At 49.9% G+C, this 20,771-nt stretch overlaps 1 protein-coding gene across 5 annotated transcripts in view; it reads left to right on the top strand.

Annotated features, from left to right (window-relative positions):
• Nucleotides 1-9,155: 9,155 nt before the first annotated feature.
• Nucleotides 9,156-20,771, top strand: part of ZFHX3 (zinc finger homeobox 3) — a 275,840-nt gene continuing 264,224 nt past the window's right edge. For 2 of the 5 annotated variants that reach the window (XM_055366441.2, XM_055366439.2), the window contains exon 1: nucleotides 9,156-9,332. The gene's annotated coding sequence lies outside the window, so the exon portion shown is untranslated. Of the gene's footprint in view, nucleotides 9,333-18,274; nucleotides 20,136-20,771 lie in introns of those variants that run through there. The other 3 variants (XM_055366440.2, XM_063699731.1, XM_004057969.5) reach the window with 2 other exon arrangements.

Raw genomic sequence — 20,771 nt, 5'->3', positions numbered from 1 at the left:
TACCATCATTTGGTGGTGGGTTGGGGGAGGGGACTCCCTTGGCTATTCCTTTGGGGGAGGCTTTCCACCTGACAATCCCCCGCCTGCCTCCTTACAGCCAGCGTCTCTCTGCAGACCCCTCCAAGGCTGGGCACTAAATTCAGTGTATTAGCCTTGGTTTTATCTGTGCCAAGCTGCAGGGGCCACCGAGTGCTCTGTGCAAAGGGACAAGGGATGAATGCAGTTTCTCCAAAGTGTCCACCTGTGTGAACCCTGCATCTTTGTTGCAAAGGTGGGTCCATTCCAACTGCACAGCAGGAACTAGTTGGGACCCACAGGGCAGGATCCCAGGGACAAACTGAGGTCTCAACCAGCCACAGGCAAAATAATGGGGGAGACCAGGAAGGAGAGGTTCCCTGAAGATGAGGGGCAGGGACAAGCCAGCACCCAGGGGCTCCTTTCGCTGAAGTTCACAAATGCCAACAGCCGTGATGTGAGCTGTACCTGGAGGGGCCAGGCTGGGGTGGAGGAGCGCCCGTGGCAGCGCGCACCACTGTTCCAGTTGGCAGGAAGCCCTTCCCTGAAGACTGTAAGTTTAACCTTTAGCATTCAACTGTCGGGGCTTAAGTGTCGTTATGAGCAATTCTTCCTGCTGCAGCGTTCCCAGGCTGCGGAAAGAGGGGTCGGCTCAAATCTGCCCGCTTTCTTTTTTCTTCCCAGACAGAATGAGAGGGAGGGAGACGTGCAGCACCAAACACGCAGGCACAGGCACCCCTCCAGTCGGCCCTTCGCTAACTCTACACACCCACTCCCGCCTCCTTGGCGGACCCGGTTTCTGGTCTGCCTTGGAGGCGAGCAGGGCCCCGGGGGTTCTCCACTCCCAGCTCTTGCACCTGGGGCTGAGGGGTGCAGAGGCGCCTTCCCTCCCCAGGCCTTGGCTGGAAGGGGCTCCTGGGGACATCGGGGTCCAGCCTCCTCCTGCAGTCGGGTTCAGGGTCCCCATCTCAGTGCTCTCACCTCCGTATCCCGCGGGGCTGGGGGGAGGAGGGCGCATCTGTGGCCCTAAAGAGACTAGGCAGCCCGGCGAGAACGGCGGAAAGAGAAGGGAACCACCAGCAGTCCCGGGTGCGGAGTTAGGGTGACGGGGAGGCAGGCACGGGGCCTGGGCGGCGTGGGCCCTGGGCGCGAGGTGCGCCCCTCGCCGCGCCCTCTCCTTTCCAGACCACTGCTGGGGCGGTCCCCCGGGCCTGGTGGCTTTTCTGGGCATCCGCAGGGGCATAATGGGGTGATCGAATTGCTCCGCCCGGGCCTGTTTCCCCGCCCATCCGAGGGGCCGTTGGGCCATGCCCTGCGTACACCTGTGAGGGGCGCCTGGGTCCCAGTGCGGCGACTCTGCACTGGCCTAAGCGCCTCAGCCGGTGTCTCCGGGGAGCCGGAGGGCCCGGGGCTTCCTCCCGGGAGTCCAGAGCCCGCAGGAAAAAAAAGGGTCCCGAAATGGAGATGGGTGTGCCGGGCATTAGGGACGCGCACGCCGGCTCCGTGAACTGGGATCAGCATCTCGGGGCAACTGTCGAATTCTCATTGATAAGGTTTTGGGAACGAGAGGCGGGGAGGGAAGGGGCCTGCGCTATACAACATCCAGCGCAGAGGGACGGAAGAGCAGACACGAGAAGGGCGCGTCTCACGCCCGGGCCAGAGGAAACTGGCGTCGAATGTCCCTGCAGCCCGCTGAGCTCTGGAATTAAACAGGGAGGCGGCTGAGAGGGCGCGCCCCGAGTGCACGGGGGACCAGTGCCCTGCCCGCAGCCTTGACACAGGCTGGGCCCTAGGCCACCCCACGGGTAGCCCGGCTAGCCGGAGCCCCAGTCGGTGCGCTCCAGGCCCAGTGTGCGCCGGACTCCTGCCGGCCGTGGGGCCACGCCCTGCCCTGCACTCACCAGCCTTAACCAAGTATGGGCTCCAAATTTCGTGTCATGAGCGCACGGGAAGATCGGATTCGCATTTTTCCCTATTTCTGAGAATGGGAAACCAACGAATCGGAAATTTTTTGCCTTGGAAAAATATCTGTTCGATGTCGTTTGTTGCTTAAATTGTCTTTGGAATTTTTTTTTCAACTTTATTTGAAAAAGAGAAAGTTGATGCGCTCCCCAAACCCTGTTTCTCTTTACACCGTCCCTTTAGACGTGCAGCCGGTTATCGCAGATGTTTTCTGGGGCGAAGAGAGCAAAATGGAATGGGAGGGAGGACGAGGACTGGGAATCTCTCATTTTAAATCCCATTACTGGCTTTGGGGAGACACACACACGCACGCACACACACACACACACACACCAGGAAAAGCTAGTTCGTCCCCCACTGATTTCCTTCATTTCAAAGATTTCCCTCGCCCCCTTAAATCAGAAAATTATGGCGCTAGGTATTTCTCAAGAAAAAAAAAAACCCTCACGTTTATTCAGAATATGTACACGGCATAGGTTCCTTTTTACATTTCTCAGCAAAAAATAAAAGGGATGGGGGTGGTGGGTAAGAGGCACTCAATTCCCTGGCCATTAAATAAGCCATGCCTGCAAGAAATGCAAGCATGGGGTGGGGTGGGGGGATTGTTCAGCCGCGCATCCCTCCGTTAACGCATGCCTGCGTGTCTGCGTGTCAACAATGCACGTGCCACCGTGGGCACCGTCTCCCGGCGCTGGCCCAGGAGGGCTATGTGCAGATGGGAGCCAGGTCTCAGTTGCCCACTCACAGCCCTGCTCCCAAGCCCGCCGCCCGCCCATCGCAGGGTTTCCTTTTTTCCTGGCTCCGGCTGGCAAGCAAGAAGTCTCTATCATTCCCCCAAGTTATGCCCTTGGAAATCCCTAAAGCGAACACAGCCCGACCGAGGGTCTCTTGCCCTCAAGTTGTTCACTTTGTTGCGCTGTGATGAAGTTAGTTCTCTCTCTTCTTCACTCTCCCCAGGCTTTACATGTGGTGCAAACTTCTAGTACCTACCAGGTCACCAAAAGGGAAGTCAGGCGCTAGCCAGCGGTGCAGGCGGTGTGGAACCCGGGAGAGCCACCGGCTCCGCGCCTCCTGCCCCAAGGTTGGATTTCAGATTTCCATTGCAAAGGAGCTGAGGAAACTGGGAATCTGACTCAAACCCTGGAACTGACTAATTGCCCTGCATTTTCACAATGCGCCATGTATTCAAAATGAAGGGCAGGCTTTATCATTTGGAACTCTTTCAAGGACCCGGGCGCTCCAAGTTTGGGGCTCATTCTTTAAAGGTTTTACTTCTGAGAAACAGGAAAAAAGAAAGAATGAAACATACCCACAATCCATGTACTGGAGATGACACTCAAGAGTAGGTTGTGGTCTCTTTTGAATCGGGAGTTCAAAAGAAAAAAAAAAAGGCTTGTTCCCTCCCCCTTGCCCCAGGGATGAAACCTCTCTAGATTTGAGCGGCCAATTTGGTTTGATTTCCGCGGTTTGGAGGCTCTGGCAGGGTTAGGGGCGGCAGGGCTCAGAAGACAGACCTCAGCTGCCTTCTAGACCAGCTGGTCTGCTCTTGGCCCTGGAAGCAGAAGCTAAAATCGGGGTGATTCACCCTCACCCTGGTAGCCGGAGTGAGAGTCAGGGGAGGGCGTCGCGGAACCTCCCTGGCCGCGCCCCACTCCCTGTCCGTGTACTTCCCGGCTCATCTCCTTATCTTCTCACCGCACCCCCCACCTGCCTCCTGCCCCCCAGGGATCTAGTTCCCTTTTCTCTCTGTCATTTCGAGCCAGTTTTCTTTTCCCACCAAAAAACTCCTTTTTCTTGGAGTAACTTTCCGAAAGAGCTGTCGTCCTAAATGCCATCCTCATGGAGTTGGATTTGGGAAGCTCGTTCTCAATTAAAGCGCCTTTTGTGGGCACGGTGCGCATCCCTACAGCCCCCAGAACGTCACCTGGGCGCGGGGACCCTCAACCTGGCGGGCCGGACACTGAACCATAACAAAAGGGGACTTCAGACCCTCTGCTCTTTTCCAGTGAAAAAACCCTAGAAACACATCTGAATTTGGTTTTTGGTTACCTTTCAGGTGTAAAAAATTATTTTGACCAAAGTATTCCCCAGTCCGCCTGAGTTGGGGGAAAGCAAGATCCTGAGAAAGAATATAGGCACAAAGCAAGAAGCTGCATGTAGTGGGCACCACTGTGTACATCCCCTCACGAATGTGGGGATCGTGACAGGAGTCTGAGGGTCTAGCACCAACATTCAAACGGCCTAGTCCTGCCAGGGGGACCCCTGGTTTTCGTAAACGGGGAGCGGGGGTGATTTTTACTCAGACTCAGCTACTCACTGTCTGGCGCATTGAGAGCAAACTTTTGAGATCTGGTGGTTGAGGCTCAGGGCACAGTGGCTTAACCTTAGGGCAGAGCCTTGGATGGAGCGATTCCGGACGCTCAGAAGAACCGCACCCCGCATCTCTACCAGAAAAGGGAACTGTCCGATTTGTCTGGGGGTCAGGGGGTGGACCGGGGCGATGGGGGTGTCGGATGGATGGAGCCCACGTGCTGCGCCTGGCTGCCACTCTCTAGTTTCTCCCTCCCTATCTCATCTTCTGCCATTTCCAGAGGCAGGAGAAAGGTGATCTCGGACTTGACCCCTAAATCACAGCTGCCGGTGGCTGCACCTCGCTCCAGGATGAGCGCAGCCCCTTCCCCGGGCTCGGACAGCTTAACCCTTTCCTCCCCGCGCGCGCAGAGGCCGCCGGTGGCGGCGCCTCTGACCCCGGCACTGCGAGCAGCCCGCCTCCTCCGCGCGGCACCTTGGATCCCGTGCAGAGACCACAAAAGGACGAGGCTGCCGGGCGCTGCGAGCCTGGGGCACGGGCCGGCTGGCCCGGAGCGCTGCCGAGGAGCCCGAAGAAGAGCCGGAGTTAGCGGAACGAAGAGGGATGTTTAGATCATGTTAACTACCCAGACAGATGCACTTCGGCATGTCTGCATTTATGGAATCCATATGTTGTGGCAAATGAAAGGACTGCAACACGTACATACAATAGACTTAGAATAACAATACACATTCAAAAAGGGACTCGCACATTCTTCACCCTCCAACCCCTTCCTTAGATCTAGCTCTGGAGTTGTACGGAGAGGCGTCCTTTCAACCTCTCCTGCCTCCACACGGGGTTTTCTTTTTTCTTCCTTTTTTTTTTTTTTTTTTTTTTTGCTTCTGTGTCCCCAATCTCCCTGCAGAAGAAAACCGAGGGCCCAGAGCTAGGCTTTTTCCAAGTGAGATCTCCTAAGACCCCTTCATCCTCCTTGCCCCTTAAGATGGCCCATTGCCTCTTTAGCCTTTGGACCAAATAATAGCTGCTCACATTGCAACCCCATATTCTGATAATTGCAGGGAAGCAGATTCTTACTCAAATTCACCATTCACATCTTCATCATTAAATCAACCTTTTTATGTTATATTTGCAAAGAAGTGGCTTCAAACAGATCTGGAAACACAAGCCCCCAGTGAGCGAGCACTCACACAGCTCTGCCCAGTACCTGAATTTATGTACACCTTGTATATCTGTGTGCACAGATATATTCACACACACACACACAAATGCAAAGACATCTGAAGTCATTCAAATGTATATTTATGTACCCCTTTATGCATATATTTTTGTGTTTTTATATCTATATCCATTCGAGTGAGAGCTAGAGGAATGTACACAGCAATGCAATATTTAGCCTACATTCCACTTTCCCTCCTAACGTAAATGTCTTAAAAACAGGTTGGTCTAAAATTTTCTGCCCTCTTGCCAGCTAAATGAAAGATTTAGATTCTGAATTTCTTGTTTCCTTTTTTTTTTTCATTTTGTACGTAAAATAATCCATATAGATGCTGGATTATCGTCTAAGCATTATTCATTCATACAAGCTTGGTACCTCTCCTCCTTATAACGAATTCACTCAGTAAAATTAGCATAAGTATTTACCAGATTAAGCTGACATTTTCCTATATTGTAACATGAAATACATTTATATCCAGAATTTCCTCCAAATAGGTTATACTAAAGGAAATACTGACTTCCTCCGCACCGTTTTATATAAGAAACAAGCTGCAAGTTCACTTCTAGTACTATTTACATTTCAAAAGAAAATAAATACATAGTATTTAAGTGATTTTTCAAGATCTACAAGGAGGAATTTAATTCTACCACATCTTTAAAAAAATAAACAGCTTTATGAAGATTCGTGAAGACAGATAAAAAGGAAGTGAATATATTCCTGAGGGTCTGAACAATTTTCCTTACCTGATGTATTATGGAAAAATTCAGAATTTACCAGTCTTCCTTCAGTCAGCTACATTTTACACTGACCTGCCCTTTGGACTGAAAGGGAAAAAAAAAAAGATTAACTGTTGCCATTGAAAAATTTAAAATAATAATCAGAAACCGGACAAACTGAAGGTAAAAATATACAATGGCTACAATAAAGATAAATATTTATTTAATCAAAGTAGAGGTTGTGTTTGGACTGTAGGAATGTTTCATCCTTCCCTTAAAAAAAAAAAAAAAAAAGGCAAGAAAGAAAAAAGCTAGAGTCTTTGCAGGCTCCTAGAGAGTTCCCCATTGTCCAGGGCTATCGAGAGCCCAGAATGGCATTAACCTCACAAAAGACGCATTGTGCAGGGGACAAAAAAAAGCCCCTTCTTCTACAATAACTTTTAGCTTTTTTATTTTTAGAAAATGACAAAGGTTTTGCAAGCACTGACTGGTGAAACCTGTAGCAAGCCAGGCTGGACTTGGCTTTATTGATCAGCTGTCCTGCATGGAAAAGCAGCCAGAAAAAGTTCGAATGGCAACCCAGATTTGGCTCACAGAGAGGAAACCCCTGATTTTTCCAAATGTATTTTCTTCCCCCCCCTAAATAAAATAGCATTATTCCCAGAGTGAATTCAGAAGGATTAGATGAGGTAACCCTGCAAAATCCTAAACCGGTTTTTTTCTCTCTAGTCTTGACTAAGAAGCTGCATGTTCTTAAGAGCATTGGAAAATCTCTCAAAATGAAGAATTACTTTCTAATCAAACAGATTTCCTGATTAATTCCCAAATTCCTTCTAAAATAAATAATCTGGTAGGCTAGGGCAACATTTTTTTCCAAGAAAAATAAGTTTTAGCAAGCTATCTGGTGTTACAGGGTTTACTAATAATGGCTTCAAAAACATAAATGTTGTTTTTACATTTGTTTGCAGATTACTTAAAGTGCTGATTGCATTTTATTTTATTCCAGACATTGTAATTTCAATGGTATTAGTTCATATTTAGAACTTACATAAATACAACTTATCATTTTTAAAAAATCTATTGCAGTAGCAGTGACGCTGAGGCTAGGATTTGAAAGGGGGGGGAAGAGACAGAGAAGAGGGGGGAGAGAGAGAGACAGACAGACACTGACTCTTGTTCTTCCTGCGTTTGTTTGCTTGCTTTTTGGAGGTACCGTGCACCAGCCTAAGTGATGGCTTTGATGTACTGGGAATCGGTACAGTAGCAGGGTCCCTGGCTGCTGTCTTTGATTCCAGGGATCTCCTTTGGGCTCTAGTGGGATGTACCGCTCCTAGTCTTTATCTGAAATCCATCCTCTCATTTCAAGCCCTTTGGCTTCGTGACTGTGCTCCAAACTCTTGGAGGTAGCTGTAAGGCTTTTTTTTTTTTTTTTTTTTTTTTTTTGGCATTAGGGAAGGGGTATGTAATTTCCCCTTTCTACACCCTAGACCTTTCCTCTATATTTAAATATATTGGCTTTCTCTCTTATGAATTCAGTCTGAAATTATTTTTCACTGCCTTTATTACATCCCTGCTTTTGATGGCAAAATAGCTTCCTGTGTTTTGAAAACATCTGCTTTCCAGGTTTCACACGAGAAAATTGATTTTACTTTTCTCTTAAGTCCAGAAAGGTAGAAAGTTGGACTTGTTTCCAAGTGCAACTTTTCCTTTTCTTGTCTTTCCTGAAGTTATCCCCTTTCAGTTCTGATTCACTTTCTCCCTTTTATTTCTTCTAATCACCCCTCCTCTCTTCCCCTCTCCTTCTAAAGAACCAGAGAAGACCGATTGCGTCTTATTTCAGAAGACAAAATTAACATATTTTTTGTCTAGTCTATGGTATGTGTTAAAGTTTTCTCCATATTTTCTTCATTCGTCCTCTGATTTGGGGGGAGGTAATTTTCCTTCAGTTAAAAAATCTCAGATTTGCAATTTAAAGTGGTCTCTATTCGAAGTCTCTGCTCTTTCACTTAAACCTTTACTCTAAGCTGTCCCCCTCCACTAATGCCCCCATTCTTTGGAGATGCTCTTTTCCTAGTTAATTTAAACATTGCTGCGTTTGCTTAGAGAGAGAGAGAGAGAGAGAGAGAGAGAAAGGGGAAAATAATAAGAAAGAAAAGAGAAGGGGGGGAAGAAGAAAGGAAAAAAAAATCTTAAAAAGATTCTTAGCCAGGTTCCTATTGTTGCTCCTATGCATTCCACTTCTCGGTGTGTGTGTGCGTGTGTGTGTGTGCTCGTGTGTGTGTCGTCTGTGTGTGTCGTCTGTGTGTGTGTGTTTTTAATACATGCATAAACTTTTGGAGCCTCTCTCCCTCTTCTAGGCTCTTCTCCCATCCTCTCTTCCTGCTCTCCTTGCCCTGCTCATCACTTTCCCCTGGTTTTTTTTTTTTTTCCTCCCTTCCTCCCCTCTGCCTCCCTCCACCTCCCCCTTTTCTTTTTTGCTGAATCTTATTGATCCAGAAGGTGGCTAATTAGCCCTTCCCGTCGTGCCTGGGTAATGAAGCACATGCGCACTGAATTAATCACAGCCATTTTTTGCAGGAAACTAATTAGCAGAATAAAGATCCAAAGACTTTTTTTTCTTTTCACTCATCAGCTCCCACTTCCAGCGCGTCCCCTCCGACCGCTGCAGCCGCCACCGCCGCCGCCTCCTCCTCCTCCTCCTCCCGGCCGCAGCCGCCGCCGCCGCCTGCTTTGCATCCCAATTACAGCCTAGAGCCGCTGCCGCCGCCGCCGCCGCTTCTCTTCCGTGGCCCCTGCCCGCTCCAGGGGCTGTAAACTCCCCGCCAACCATGCTGCTCGGCGGCAGCGGCGGCGGCGGCTCCGGCTCCCCGGCTGCGGCCGCCTCCCGCCCCGGGCTCCGCCGAGCGCGCTCCAGCTCCGCCGCCGCCGCCGCCGCCGCCGCCGCCAGCAGCGCGTCCTCCGCCGCCGCCGACCCCCGCCAGCCGCCGCTGCTGCCTTGATGGGCTCCGCGGCCCGAGCGCCTCTTTTCGGGATTAAAAGCGCCGCCAGCTCCCGCCGCCGCCGCCGTCGCCAGCAGCGCCGCTGCAGCCGCCGCCGCCGGAGAAGCAACCGCGTAAGTGGCAACTTTTCCCTCTTTTTTTTTTTTCCCGCCGCCGCCGCCGCCGCCGCCGCCGCCGCCTGCTCCTCCTCCTCCCGCCGCCACCGCCCGGACGCGGGGCTCCTCGGGGCGCCCGGGCTGCTTTGCATGGGGCTCGTCCTGCCCCCTCCCGGCTCCCGCGCCCGGCCGCCGCCGCCCGCGCTCCCCGCGCCCGCGCCCTGCTCGCTCGCTGCGTCCCGCTCGCCTTCCCCCTACGCCAAACTTTCTCTTTCTCTTCTTCTTTTTCCTCCTCCTCCCGCCGCTGCCGCCGCCGCCGCCGCCGAGCCCGGGCCGCCCCCTCCTCCCCGGCCCCGCGCCGCCGCCGCCGGCCGCCGGCGACCCCCGGGAGGGTGGAGGCGCCCGGGGCGAGGCCCGCGCGGCGAGTTTGGAGGCGCCGCCAGGCAGGGCCGGCCGGGGCGCGGGCCGAGGGCGGGAGGGCGGCCGGGGTCCCAGCTCGGAGACAAAGGCGGCGGCCGGCGGTGGGGGGAGTATGGGGGGGTCCGCGGTGCCGAGTGCCCCCGCCCCCGCCGCTCCCGGCCCCCAACTTTGCCCCACCCCGAGAGGCGCCGGGGCCCCGGGCTGAGCAGCCGCGCGGGGCGCGCACCCGGCCCGGAGCAGTCGCCGCGGTCGCAGCCACTGCTGCTGCCGCGGCCGCCACCGCTGGCCGGGCGAGCGCCTTCCGCGCTGGGGCTCGACTTGCCGGCGACGCGGGAGCCCGTTCGGAGCCACGGGGTCCCGGAGGGGGCGAGGCGGCCGCGCGATCCTCTACCTGTGCGCTCTCCGCCCTGCCCCACTGGCAGCGCCGCGAGCGCCCAGAGGGGGCTCTGCCCTGGACACTAGGGGCTCCCGGGGGCTCGGGGCTGCGCCGCTGGCCAGGGCCAGACCTCGCCCGGCCGGCCTTCTTCCGCCAGCTGAGCTCAGAGACATCCGAGGATGCCTTTTTTCTTTTTCTTTTCTTTCTTCTTCTTTTTTTTTTTTTTTTGCTCTCGCGAATCTGGGATTGTTTACGTTCGGTTCCCCACTCTCACCCCTCGCCCTGCTCCACTCGATGCAAAAACCGTGTTCCTGAATTTTACATTATGCATTTTAATGTCCGTCTTTTTGCATATCTATTGGAGAGTAAATCTAAGTGTATTTCATGCAGTGTATATAATTAAGTTGTGTATGGACTCAGTACTCGGTTCTTGTATAACTATTGAATTAAAATATGTATATATCACTTTGCGAATGAAGCTGTTGCTCAGAATCTGACTTTTGTTCAATGTTGTGCTATTCTTTGGACTGTGGCAAATTCTTTGATTACAAGCGCTTTCAAAAGGCACCCAGTCTTAACTTTTCCCCCTTGTTGCTTTCAAGTAGGGTAAATATGACAATTTTTAATGGTCTCAATTATTGAAACTTGATCTAAGCACTGTATGGACGGAGCATGCTGATTGCCTTTTTCTGGCCTCCAGTTCTAGTGACTTTTAAAAGGCAGTTTGTTAAGTACCTTTGAAGAATATGACAGACGGTGATCGCTTGGCTGTAATGCAAATTACAGAACATAAATTCACTTTGGAATTTAAAAAAGACTCGAGCCCTTTCAGTGGGGACAATTGAGGATTTATTATGTTTTTTAAAAAATTACTTTTTTTCCTCCCTACTTTGGGAGAATAGCTGGTTGCAGACCAACTTATTTGGAGGTCTTCCGAAAGAGGCTTGGGCAGTGGGCGAGGGGAGAAGATTGATCACAATCTGCATAATCAATAGGGCAGCGTGCTGCAATCGTGTACCTACATTTACTGTAAATTTCTACAATATCTGCAGCGTGGGTGCTCCAGCGCCTTGCTTGGCTTCTTAGAGAGGATTTAGAGGGAGAACAACCAGAATTTACTGCCCTGCCCTCTGGAACAATATAGGGAAGTCCACTCCATAGTAGCTCATTCTAAAACTCCATTTTGCTGAAGTTTTTTTTTTTTTTCAAATCTGTTTACATGTGGGGGTTTCAGGAGCTGAACCCCCAAAGTGTAGACATCCTGTGGGTTGAGGGGAGTGGGGGGTATTCAGGAGACCTAGGGGTTGGGAGTTTGCTTCTTGAATGGGCACTTTGGGGGCCCTCTTCTTATCTTACAATGTTAGGTTTTTTTGTTTTTTTTTTTTAACTAGTGCAGGTATATTAGAGATAGGAAAATAAAAGAGAATATACTGGAGATTGAAGCAGTGTCAAAAGTATGAGTTGCTGTGTGTGTATGAGAAGAGAGATAGAATACAGACACAGTCAGTCTTGAAAGCTTGGTGGTAGGTGAATCCATATTTGGAGATGATTTTGAAATAGTCTAGCAAATGGTGTACGAAGAGGATTTCGTAAAAAGTGTACACGGAGTCAGTTTTGAAAAGATTGCGGTTTGGGAAGATGAGGTGTGGGCAGGAAAACCTACTCTAGGCCAGCAGCCTTCCTCTGTCTGTGTGTCTCCCTTCCCCCTCCTCGGGTTTTAGTTTTTAATTACTTAATGCTGAAACGCACAGGGCTTATATAAATATTTGCAAATACTCTTTCCTATTGATTTCTCTGAATAAACTGCCCTGCTCCGGTCCAGAGAGGAGGCGATTCAGATCTGTGGACTTTTTAAACATACAAAGTCTCTGGAGGAGTGGTGTTCTCTGCGTGTGTGTGTGTGTGTGTGTGTGTGTGTGTGTGTGTGTGTAGAGTTGTAGGTATGAGGATTTTGGGGGCCCGCAAAGAGAGTTCAGGCTCTCAGTGGTGTGGGCCAAGAAAACTGGGGTGGAGCTGGTCCCATGGCCTGGCAGTCCTGACGTGTGTGTGTGTGTGTGTGTGTGTGTGTGTGTGTGTGTGTGTGTGTGCGCGTGCGCGCGCGTGTACGTCTGCACCGTGTGGGTGTCTTCACTGGGGGAGTCTGGATGCATATGCACTTACTTCCCCCACCCCTATTAAATATGGAGCAGCTTTCCAGGACTCTGTGACTGCCTTCTCCTCAGGGTCACATTGAGTTTGAATCTGACCCAAGGTGCAGGAATCCTGCAATGGGGAAATAAAAGAATATACGGAACGGGGTCAGGTCAGCTGCTCAGAGGCCAAAACCCCTACAGCTGCTTTGATTTTATTTTTTGGTGTATATTTTAGGCTCCTCCTGCCATTCTACAAATTGTGCCTCCCCCTTTCAGGTGTTTGGTCTGTGGTTTAAAGGCACCAGAGCCTGTGCCTGCATAGACATAGGCTCCCAGCAACAACAGAAAACCTACAATACCGAATCCAAAACAAAACCCGGGAGGAGGGGGAGAAAAAACCCCTATTGAGTTCAGGCAAATAAGGTTGGGTCTCTAGATCCGGTTACAAAGCAGCTTTGAATATGCAAGACAGTGCACAAGACCAGTTATTCCAGTTACAACAAACTATTAAAAAAAAAAGAGAGAAAAGAAAAGGCATGTTTAGGTCGTAATTTGTTAGTACAAGGAAAAGAATCCCACATAAAGCTGCCTTTTTTTTTTTTTCTCTACCTTTGCTGGCTTCACACAGAATTCACTCACCCCTTTCCAATTCATCTGCTGTATAGGTTCTTTTATTAAAATCTTTTGGGTTTGGGAAGATGGCTGCAAGCAACACATTTTCTGTATTTTTTTCCCTTTTATCTTAGAGAGAGAGTTGGCAGGGGTTCTGTGGTTTGCAGTTACACAATATGTTATCATGTTTTTAATCACTAAATCATTGCAGTGGTTATAGATTTACAGTCTTGGGGTATTACAGAGAGGAGCAACGGCGGCTATATATATGCTTTTAAATTACACCAATGTAAACTGAGTGCGGCAGCTGTGAATATGGTCGGCAGACATCTATTCCCTCCCCCACCAAGTTCTTTCTCCCTCTGTGATTTTTCTCCCAAATTTCTTGGTTTGCTTAAAATAAGCTACCCCTCTCCTCCCCTGTATTGTCTCTTCACCACCTCTTCCAAAAAAATTAATTTTCATTTTAGACCTTTAACCCCAGAAAAGCTAGAATTCAAACTCTTGAGCTATAAACTTCGGATGAGAGTATAATAACAATAATAATGAAAAGTGTGGATTTCCTTAAAAAAAAAAAATCCTCCTGGTTTCCATACCGACCTCCTGTATCGGGATGGAGGGTTGATTGCACGTCAGAAAGTAGGGGGGCGGGTGTGGGGGAGGGGAACCGGGCTGGTGGCGCTCGCCTGCCTGGAACCTCGAATGTCCTGTCCCCTGTGAGCTCACTTTCAGCTTCTGTTTTTCATATTATTATGTAACAGAATCCTTGGCAGCATTAAAAATTCAGTATTACAAGCTGATTGTAATGCTACCTCATTAGACAACACTGTCTGGCCTTGTATTAAGTGAAACGTGGAGCATGGCTTTTAGATTATAAACACCAATAAATATTAAGGATCAGCAGAGGGGGCAGTAGCAGCTGGGTTTTGGGCTCCTTCTGGTTTTATCACTCCTCCCCCCAGCCCCCCAGATCATCTTCCCTTCAGCCCCTTTCCTCCCCCCTCCCCCCCATGGTAACTGTCATGCGTTTTCTTGTGGGGCTGCTGATGTGTCGACCCTGGTGACATTTTAGGAAGGCTTTTTATAGAGTTTTCTTGTGTACACAAAAGGTTTGGAAGTTTGTTTTGTTTTGATCTGCAGTAAACAGGTCCTTCACTTTGCTGACGTCATTTCCGTTCATATTTGAGTTGTTGATTGTGCTTCTTTGCAGGGCCCTCTTATCCCTACCCCCACCTTGCCTTTCAGCTCAGAGCCTGTGGCTGCCTGGGGAAGGGGGAGTGTGCTCCTAAGCTGCCAGGTCTGGGTTCAAAGGCTGAGGGTCGCGTGGCTGTGCCTCGTCCTAGGGTTTGCCCGCTGGGGAAGATGCTTCCAGCTTCAAATCTGGTTAAACACTCCGACATCCACTCGCCCTGGTATTTTCATGGCACGCGGTGATTCATCTCAGCTTCCTTTCTTTGTAACACCTCCCCCGACTTTGCCCCTGCCACACCTTGTCTGTGTCTTTAATACATCCTTATTGTCCACTTCTCCATGCCCCCACCCACCGAAAAACCTTGTAATGACGACTCGGAGACTTTGATTCAGTTGCAAATCTGAAGCTGGCATTAGTGGACTTCATGCTGTGAAAAAAAGAAAGTGTTTCAAGGCCTTGCCCCCGCAGCCTCCCCACCACCGCCTTCTATCCCTGTTGGGTTTTTTGTGCATGTGTGTTTTCTCCCCGTTTCCTGCCTTTTCGTAGATATAAAGGCCGTTCTGGTGTTACTAAAAATGACTATAGTGTCCAGTGTCTCTTAATTCCATGTGATCTACAATTGGAACCCCCCTCCAAAAAAGAAAAAAAAAGCAGGATGAGGAAAGGAAAGAGGAAAATCTGACTGCATAGGCCCCAAAGGCTTTCCTCTAATAGAATGATGGGTTTTAGGTTAAAAAAAAATTATTGTTTTGTTCTTTTAGGTTTAGAAATAATAGGGAGAGAGGGAAAAAGCAGTCATTAGGAAGTTCCCTGAGCCGCTTTCCAAGTAAGACGGGTGAAAAATGAACCAGCATTGACACTTGGCTCCATGTGAAAGCCCCTGTCACCTCTCCCCCTTTCCGTGGCCCTGGCCTTTTGTTTCTGGAGAACGGAGCTAAGGTACTTTTTCTCCCAGACCAAAGGCAGCAGGGAAGGAGTCCCCTTGTGTACGCATCGCCTTTAGATGGCCTTCTCATGGTTATTGTCAATGCAGACTTCCCCAAACAATTGCTCCGGGGAGACAGAAAAGCAAAAACATTTGTCCTATTTTTTTAACCTCTTTGTTTTAGACTTCTTTTTTTCATCCATTCTTTAAATTTCACAGTTTCTATTTGTCTGCAGAGAGACAAACGAAACAGCATGAAGCACGTTTTTACCGTAGGCCTCACTGGAGATTGGAACAGCCTCAATAGAAATCCAAATTCTAAAACACTGGCTGACTTGGAGGATATGTGAATTTTTCAGCTCGGGGGCTCTGAAGTCAGATTAGCACAGATTTTTGAACCCAAATGCCCTAAAATGAAAAGATAAGAAAATAGGATTCTAGAATTATTTGGGAGAAAGCATGAAAAAGGTCATCTTTTGTCTATCTTCCTGTCTTGTGCCCCATCCTTAGAAGCTTAACAGGGGAGAACTGCAAACCTCAATGAATTCTTCATTAAAAAAAAAAAATAAACTCCAACCCTGGTTGTTGTACTTTCGATATAGCATTTAATGGATCGTTTTAACTCACGTGTGAAAGTGCTTTTGGTACATACTATGGAATGGATACCGTGTTGGGATTTTTTTTTTTAAATCTACGATTTGTATAAACAGGCAGTATCCCATCGCCCATTTCTTTTCCTCTTCTGTTTCCCTTTTCCTTTCTTCTCCTTCCAACCTGCTTCCCCTCCAAGAATTCAGTGGTTAGCATCAGACCGACTGTAAAGGGATGTGTCAGACGGTGGGAATGGCCTATGAACAAAATAGGAGCCCACCTCTTTTTACTTGGCCCCAAACAAAGCGCCTCTCTCTCCTGTAATGTATGGACCCAGATTGCGATGCTGTCCTTAAGCATCTGTCCGCCTTTTCATTAAAATTCTCAATTTCAAGGTTTAGAAACACAAATGTAAGAATCCCCCTGGGTATAAAATTCTTGCATGGCAAATTCCCTTTGCCCTTTCAGAAATAATATTTTTGTTTAAAAAAGAAGGAGCGAGAAAGAGAGAGAGAGCTCTTTACCTAACATGTAAAGCTGTTTTAAGGCAACTTCTGTATTTTGGCTTTCTTAAAACTTGGGGCTTTGTAACTTAAAATTAATTTAGAAAAACTCTCCGAAATCACAGCTTTTAAAAAATGGTTACTCATTTGTATCTTTGTTGTGGGATATCATTGACAGATTTAGCACCTGAGCTGGGGAGGGTGGGTAAGGAAATTAGATAATGTTCCACCTACGATTTGGGGGTAAAAATTAATCTATGGAATTAGCACTGTAGGGATGGATGGAGGCCTTGAGGCTTCAGCAGAAAAATGTGAATCAAAACATCTGTGTTCAGGCCTTGGCACACCAGCTTCCAATGGTTATGAAGGCAAATGTGAGCTGTTCTGAGGAACTTCTGCATTCTGTTCCATACCCAGGAGGGCCCGGCCACCCAGCGGGTACCAGGCCCCTAAATATAACTGCCTCAAAATCATGGGGTGAACTCAGGCCAATTCAGCTCCAAATGGTTCCTTGTTTATTTCAGGAACGTTTGTTTTTGTTTCTTGCCCTCTTCTGGATTTTTCTTTGTTAAAGCCTCCGGGTTATTTAAGCACTAGTTTTAAAAATCAATGTATACGTATAATTTAATAAAAATAGAAGAACCCGGAAGGGTGCACAAATCTGTCTAAACCCACTGTACTGTGAAAAGAGAGCCCAGGTTACGCTGGAAGTCAGAATGCTGACATCCACTGTATCTTAGAGATCATATTTACCTTTGCAAAAGTGGAAGGATACAGCATTAGTAAGTGTGTATGTGTAGAGAAAGAGAGAGACAAGCAGGTTTGGCTCGGTAGAATCATTGTAATTTACCAGCCAGCTCAGCGTTAGGGGGCAGGCCTCTGGCTTGGAGAGTGGGTAAGGGGAGGAGTAGGGAAGGGGTTAGCGCTCCCTGATTTATTTTTAAATATTTATCCTTTCGGCTGTTGCCAATTACGCTTTCCAGATGAGATGAGACTGGGTATGGAGAACTGCGAGGGAAGAATTGCCTTTTCTGAGAGTGGGTTTATTTGTCAGCAGTGTTCAGGATGGAGCGATGAGAATGTCAGGCTGTCACTGCTGGGTAGGCCATGGGTTTAACATCAGGCAGCTGCCCTCCGAAGAGCCGGGGCTTCCAGAGCTGGAGGATAGAATTTGCAAGGAGTATTTCAGAGAAACTCCTGATTTCATATGTAAGTGCAGAAGTTGCCAATTCCCTTTGAAGAGGTATTGTTTTTATGAATAAGGAAAATGAGTTTTAGTAGAGGTGACACCCAGCTTGTGTGTAGTCCCTCATTTCCATAATGTACAGAGGCCATAGATCACCTGCCTGTGGATTACCTGTTAAATTTTTGCCTGGAACAAAGGCAGGCTTGACTAGGCCTCATCATGTGTGTAGCTGGTGCCAGATAAAGAAAAGGAACTCAGGGTCACTCTCAGTTCTACTTGTCAGGCCTCTCAAGTGCAGGAGGCAGGTTGCAGGGTCTGCCTCTTGGGACAGTGGCAGTATTAGGGCAGATCCCGTCCAGGCCTTCTGCCCAGGCAGTGCTGCATCCTCCCAGGTTACTTTAATAGCTTGTTCTTTGGGCTTTCTAGCTTTTATTTTATTGAAGGTATTTGTCTGTGGGCCTACCAGGATCATGATGTCACCAGATTACGAGGTTGTCCCTGTTAATAAAAATGAAGATAAAGCAGCAAAATTAGATTTTCTGAGAGTATCACCATTTTCTTGTTGTCTTTAATTTGTCCAGCAGGCCTTACCTATCCCAGGTAAGGAATCTTCGTTTTCCTGAAGAGATTGCCAGAGGCATCTCTGCGTTGTGGGCCACGTTGCTTGCGGTCCTGCTAGCATACGTCATCTTCATGTCTTATTCATAGTCACTTTTTCAATTAAATTATTAATTGTTTTCTTTAAGGTGTTCTCAACTTATATGGCCAATATAAATAACAGTGTGTTTTGAAAACACCACCTGTTCTTGGGCCTGAAGTCAGGTGGTCTGGAAGCAGCTCTGCAGTGACCACAGTCTGGTTTGCAAACTCATCCTCCACCTTCCCTGTTGGCTCTTCACTCCCCCCACCCGGCCCCTGTGCTCTCACGTGTGACTGAATTGGGCTTGTGCCCTCATTTGTCCCTAATCGGACATGATTCCCTGGAGGCAGTCTTTTCTCCCAGGGCCTTAGCTGAAATAAATAATAAATAAATAAATTTCCCCAGAATCTATTCTGGACTAAAATGTAGAAAGGGGCTGTCTGTACCCAACAGGTTAGATACTTACATTAATCTGAACCCAACTTACATTGTGCAAAAAGCCTTCTATACGGGGATGTGATGGTTTTCACCAGCTAAGCATCCCTTTTTCTCCCGAGTCAGTGTGTGCCTCATGCTAATACAATTCCATACATACTGCTCTTCGCCTCATGAGCTGATTATATTTCTAACACTTGCATGGTTCATTATTGTGCCCGAGGAAAAGACTCTCCAGGCTGTAAGCCAGCCTGGGTGGGTGGTTTTCAGAAAGGGTAAAAGCAGGTGCCTTTCTGTGCTGTGAGAATCGGGAGTAAATTCAGACTGAGGGTGGGATTCTGACAGGGAGGACAGGGGACTTCCGGTGAGATTTCTTTGGGGCTGGCTTTCAGATGAGAATGGAAAAAGGTGGACTTGGGGAGATAGAAGGCGCCCAGCAATCGCTTTGACCAACTGGAAAAGGTGAACTTGGGGAGATAGAAGGCGCCCAGCAATCGCTTTGACCAACTGGGGTGGCTGCTTTAAATCTTACCCTGGCGGTAGGAACTCCCTGGGAAAGGGCACGATCTTTGCTATCTCTGCGGTGATGTGGCTTTATAAGGTGAGGCTAAGGAGCCTGGAGGCTTACATTGTAGACTGCATCTCCTTTTCTTCCCACTTCTTTTCTTCCTATCTTTCTAGTGATCTCTTCTTCTTTTCTCTTTCTCTGGCCTCAAAAACTATCCTTAAACTCTCAACGGAGAGCAGGGGGATGTTTTTATAAGTTTCTGCAACTGAAAAACAGAAGTGCTCTGTAAAGCAGTTAATAGGATGGGTGTGTGTTTCCAATAAATTCTTGTCCACATTGGCTCCTCTCCCCATGCTTGAGTGGCCTGGCTGTGACGTGGACGGGGCCCAGGGAGCGATGGCTCCGGTTCGGAGGCCTCAGGCTCCTTTTAGTGGCCGAGGGCGCGTCCCTTTCTTCTCGCCCGATTCTAGGCCGGCCCCTGACCTTTGATGAGCGAGGGGTCAGCGCCTCCGGGAGGGCCTGGGCTTTGTTCCCGCCGGGGCCGGTTCCCGGGGCGGCGCTGGCCGAGCGGCGAGGGTTCCTGGCCCCAGGCGGGTGCGCGGGCCCCCCGGCCTGCCCCAAGGCCCGCGCCCCGAGCGGAGCGAGCGCAGCTGAGCGCCCGGGTCCCGCGCGTCCCTGTGCGTCCCCGGGTCCCTGCGGGCGGGCGGGCGGGCGGGCGGGCGCGGTCGCCGCCGAGCAACCCGGCCTGCGCCCTGCACGACTGTAGATGTCAGGCTTTGCCCGGGGAGCCGAGCGGCAGCGGGGCTGTGAGTTTCAAATTAACCTTCCGCTTTGTTGCTGTGTAATGTGGATCCCCGAAGGCCCCCCGCCCCGCCCGCCCCCCTTCCCCGGGCGGTGCGCGCTGCAAACTGCGAGTTGGGCTTCATTTACATAAAGCGATTCCGGGCGGGCGGCGGCAGAGGAGGAGGCGGCGGCGGCGGGCAGGCCGGGGACCCGGACGCCAGCGCCGCGCCCCGTGGGTGAATCCCCGCCGCGCCCCGGGGACCTCCCTCCGGGGACGGGCCGACCGCCAGCCCCGCCGCCACCATGAGCTCCCCTCCCCTGTCTCCGGGCCCCCTGCTCCTAACCAGAGCCACCTCCGAGACCTGGGGCCAGCGGGAGGTGGGGAGCATGCCGCCTGGGGTGGGTGAGCTCGGGGCTCGGGTGCCACTGGAATTTCCCGTTGTTGCGCATGGCGGCGCGGCCCCCGGACCTGCAAGTGCCGCCTCCCTCCGGAGGTGCGCGAAGGCTTGGTGTGCCAGGTGAGTGCAGCCTCCCTCCGGGTCCGCGCAGCCGGCCTGGAGCCGCGGGCAGGTGCTGCGAGTCTTGGCTGAACTTCCCATTCTCTTGGGGGCGTGTGGGGGAAGGGCAGGCTGGATGCACTTGAACTCCCAGACTCCAGTTGCCACCTACCTAGGGTGAGAGCGCCTAAATTCCGCTGGGCACACAGTAAAGCTCCTCCTTCCTCCTTCCTTCCCTTCCCTCTGTCATCCCCTCCCTCCTCCTTTCCTGAGTCTGCTTTTGGATTAGTTCCTGCCTTCTGAATACTTGTGGTACTGGTGTCATTTAGAAGTTTGGGTGCCTCCGCCTAAAAATGCACCCTTTTCAGCCCTGGAGAAGTCGCTGGTCAGTTCGAAACAATGTGAAGAATGCACTTGTGGAGTAATTAAAGGGAGAATCAGAGTTTTGGAGCTGGAGGGCACCTTTGGAGATCATCTTGTCCACCCTCTAATTTTAGTTTTTTCGCACTCTTGGAAAAGTCAGAGCATTTATTTCCTTGGGCAGGGGCGGGGTGGGGAGCTGATGCAAAGGAGAGAGTCAAGATTTTTATCCTGTTAGGAGGAGGAATGCCTATGTTTAGGTCAGTAGCAGAAACACAATAACAACAAAAAGAAGCA

The sequence above is a fragment of the Gorilla gorilla genome, chromosome 18 (assembly GCF_029281585.2).
Source record: "Gorilla gorilla gorilla isolate KB3781 chromosome 18, NHGRI_mGorGor1-v2.1_pri, whole genome shotgun sequence".
Lineage (NCBI taxonomy): Eukaryota > Metazoa > Chordata > Mammalia > Primates > Hominidae > Gorilla > Gorilla gorilla.
Note: the sequence above shows the minus strand (reverse complement) of the source record. Positions and strands in the feature narration are given on the sequence as shown.